The sequence below is a fragment of the Pundamilia nyererei genome, unplaced genomic scaffold (assembly GCF_000239375.1).
Source record: "Pundamilia nyererei isolate P.nyererei 1_Seehausen unplaced genomic scaffold, PunNye1.0 scaffold00428, whole genome shotgun sequence".
Classification (NCBI taxonomy): Eukaryota; Metazoa; Chordata; class Actinopteri; order Cichliformes; family Cichlidae; genus Pundamilia; species Pundamilia nyererei.
This window is the reverse complement of record NW_005187829.1, coordinates 171457-175830: the sequence shown is the minus strand read 5'-3', so window position 1 is coordinate 175830 and position 4374 is coordinate 171457.

Sequence of the window (4374 nt, the reverse complement as noted above, 5' to 3'; positions counted from 1 at the left end):
AGATCATACATTTGGCATGACCTAAGGGAGGCCTTCCCCTGTCAGCAATGTTGTGGTCAGAGACATATAGCCAAAAGGCTCAGGTGGATTTCTGCACTGCATGGTTCAATTGTCACCTGATGTGTAGGGAAGTGAGGAGCGAATGGCTTGACCACATCTCAGTCTTAAGAGCTTCAGACAAACCTTTGGCGTGAACGACCAGCTCTTTGTTGGAAAGCTGACAGGGCAGATAGCAATTTCCTGGGAAATGGGTACAAGTTAGAAGCACAAGAGTGATCTCTCTGACACACACACACACACACACACACTTACAAATCAGAGAGGGTGGTAGTAGGTGATCCTCACATAACACTAATGGCTCCAATGACTCAGAAGGAAATGGGTTAAGCTGACACTTGGGTTCCCATGCAGAAAAGTAGGTAAAACACTAATGCTTCTGTGTCAGTGCTATATCCCATATTAATGAGACCTTGGTATACAATGTAAAAAGCCATATAAACATCAAATTACAAATACTCTTCAAAAGAAAAATCAGGTAATGAAACTCTCCAAAAGGGAGTTTAAACTGGATTAGTTTGGAAATTGTTTAATTGTTTCTGTCTGATGCCATCAGAGTTGCAGAAACATGCCCAAGGTGTCCTTGGCCACTGATATTTTGTTGTAATGTTCATGACAAACATTAGCAACATGTAGGCCTGTTTTTGAGGAAGGCCCAAGATCGCCATGCTCAGTTTGAGAGCAAAACCTTTTTGCATGTTTCCTTTCACTTGCGGCTTGATTAGATTTAGGATAGAAACATCAGCATTAGCTTTAAGAATGGATTGTTGTTTGAGTTAAAATATCCTGCTTCACATGAACCTGCACAGTGAGAAATTATGCTTGTATGGTGCATTTAAATACAACACCAACAGCTTCGATGGGATGGGTATCCTGTGATGGAAGTCAGCACTTTGTAGTACAGAGACAGAGAGACAGCAAAGCCTGGTTAGAAATTCTTGCCGTGACTTGTCTAAAAGAGATGCATTCTCTAAGTTGCACTCCAATCAATCATAGCTTGCTATGGTTCATAAATTGCACGCAGTACAGGTATCTATACTGCCCTTAACTGTCATATGAGTTTAAATTCTTACTTTTAGCTTTAACAACTTTAACTCTTATTTAAAGTTTTCAGTGGGAGGGGAATTTAATCTAAATTTCTTAGGCATCCCCAAATTGAATTTCTCCTACCCATACACCAATCATAATCATACAATTATGATCACCTGAAGGTGGGCTGTGGTATCTGCTTGAAGATGTTAGCAACAGATCCTTAAAGTCATTCAGTTGTGAGAAGGGGCCTTCATGGATTGGATTTGTTTGCCCAGCACATCTCACAGAACTGTGATTGGATTAAGATCTGGGAAATGGGAGTCAAGTCAACACCTGAAACGTCTTGTTGTGCTCTGCAAACCTTTTGCTTTGTGGTACAGAGCATTATCTTGCTAAAAGAGGCCAAAGCCATAAGGGAATGCCATTTCAGTGAAAGGGTGTACAGCAGCGGTCCCCAACCTTTTTTGCGCCACGGACCGGCCTTTAAGGTGTCGTGGATAAAGACAACAAAATAAAACTAGTACCGGTACCGAAAAAAAAAGAAGATTTATTCATAACACACGTGAAAAGACCCAGGAAAACTGAGTTGACGATAAAAACAATAACAAAATAACGCTGAAAACCGATAAAAACCCTGAAAACCATACATTTCATACCTGAGCCTCAACTCTCGCGGCCCGGTACCAAACGACTCACGGACCGGTACTGGTCCGAGGCCCGGGGGTTGGGGACCGCTGGTGTACAGAGTCTGCAACAATGCATGGAGCAGCTGCTACGTGTCAAAGTAACATCCACATTATCATCACCTCCACCTGCAGGGCCCCTGCAGAGATGCTCTGTGTTTTCTGACCCAAGGTTTCCATTGCTCAAAGCATTACACAGCTTCTGCCAGCTTGCATGCTTCACATAGTGCATTCTGGTGCCAGGTGTTTCCCAGGTAAGAATGCACACGCACACATGATGTAAAAAAAAAAAACTGATTCATCAGACCAGCCACCTTCTTTTGTTGATCCATGGTCCAGTTCTAATGGTCACATGCCCATTTTTGACACTTTTGGCCCCATACACAGCAAACTGCAGACAGTGTTTTTGACACCTTATATTCAGAACCAGCATAAAATGACCACAGCGTTAACACAGGCCAACCTTCACTCCCCACACGCATCACTAAGCCTTGGCCTCCCATAAACCTGTTGGTGGTTCCTTCCTTGGACCACATTTGATAGATCGTTCTGACCCAGTTGTCTAGCAATCACAATTTGGCCCTTGTCAAACTCACTCAAATCATAATTCTTGCTCATTTTTCCTGCTTCTGGAACATCAACTTTGAGGACAACATGTATATACTGTATTGTCAAAATGTCAAATGCTAATGAGTAGCCTTTGATTCTGCTGATGCCTATCTTTCACTTTCATGGAGTCCTGCTTCTTAGAGGCTGCTTTGTGTCCCATTCACACAAGGCTTACATTACATACTTAATGCAGTTTAAAGGACATGTATTGTGCAGTAAAGAGGGGGAAAGAACAGCAACTCTAGCAGAGCAGCTGCAGCTGCAGCTCCATGTTGAAAAATGCATGACTACAAAGCAATATGGGGCTGAAAATAAACAAGGTGCCAATGTGAGTTTTCTGTACTTAGTAAATTAAGTATTTGACGAAGTCAATAAGCCAGTGTTAGAACTTAAGAAAAACAACTTAAGAAAACACTTTAGTGCAGGTACACAGTGTTCCCAGGTCATGATGGAGCTGTCCAAATTGGCCCAGATACGTTTGGCCTGCTGTGTAAGAGTCCTGGGAACAACCCAGTCTACAGTTTGTGAGTGGGTGGCCTGATCCAGATCTGCACATAGTTTCATATACCATGCATCTCCTTTGTGCATTGATGTACTCTCTCACACACACAGAAGCTATACAAGAAAATCAAAATACAGTGTGTTCCACTTATTGAGAATTTCTATCAGTTAATATGAAAATGTTTTCCCTGTGGAAACCACCAGTTGGTCAACCGCAAAAATTCTCCTCTGAAAGAAAACCCAACTGGCAAACTCTTTGAACAATCAACCACAAGACGTCACAGTGGCGTTTAAAATGGTTTTAGGGTTTAGATTTAGAGAGGGATAAGGTTTGGTGGAGCGATATAGGGGTAAAAACGGAAACAAGGAAGAATGGAGCTGGGCTGGATATTTAACACACGTAAAAAATGAGTTTCCATAAAAACAGCACAAAGGGCTCATTCATTGTAGAGACAGTTATTGTAGTTTTGTTCTCTTTTTTTAAATTAAGGATAAATATATATGTGTGTGTGTTTAAAAAGCTGTTTAACTGTCAACAAAGCCCTTTATAGGAACTGGTCGTTACAAATATTTTAAAGCAGCAAAAACACAAACATTACCAAGATACCTTTGTATATGAAAAATGTACCAATACCACTCCCACCCCAACAATAGCAACAGCAAGAAAGCTCTAGAAACTACTGTATACTACTGACCCAGCTCTGAAAAGGCAGATAAAGTAAAATATGAACAAATGCAGTGGAGCATTTAGCAGCTAGAGTCGGGTACTTCCCACAGGTGTAACTGGAGAACCACACAGAAGAAAGTATGTATTGTTGGATACTCATGGACAGAAACATCACTCCAAATGTACAGACGTCACTACTATTACAAGTTACATCATGTCATAGATATCTCAAAGTTAAGGCAGTAAACTTAATTTCTCTGTGTATTTTGACCTTTGGTCAACATGTCTGCAGCATGCAGGTCACTGAAAATTTAACCATTTAAAAAACGTCAATGTCCAGAAACTTGTTTTTCTGCCTTTATGTGTGAATATAACACAGCAGAAAACTGAACCTATCATTCAAAAATAGATACAAATGCCAAAATTTATGTTTATTTATCTGGAGCCATTACTTTGAAAAAACTCCATTAGACACCTGAATTTTTAAACATTTTCAAAAATGGGCCTTTATCTTCTTTTGTGACATCAGACTGTGTGTTGTAATGTTGCTTGTAGGCTTTTGATTGGCAAACACTTATGTACATTTAGAGCTATATTGCAGCCTTTTTTGCTTTTGTATACTCATGAAATCACTTCTTTTTTTTCTAAATGAAAGTGTAAAAAAATACCCCTATATGTGTGGATTTCTCCTAACTGTCTAATGTTAGCCTCTTCCTATTCTGAACCCAGTTGGGGTAGGCTGTAGCTCAGGGGATATAGCAGTTCATCTGCTACTCGAAGGTAAGATGCTGAACCCTGAGTTGCTCCTGATCTGTTTGTTGAAGT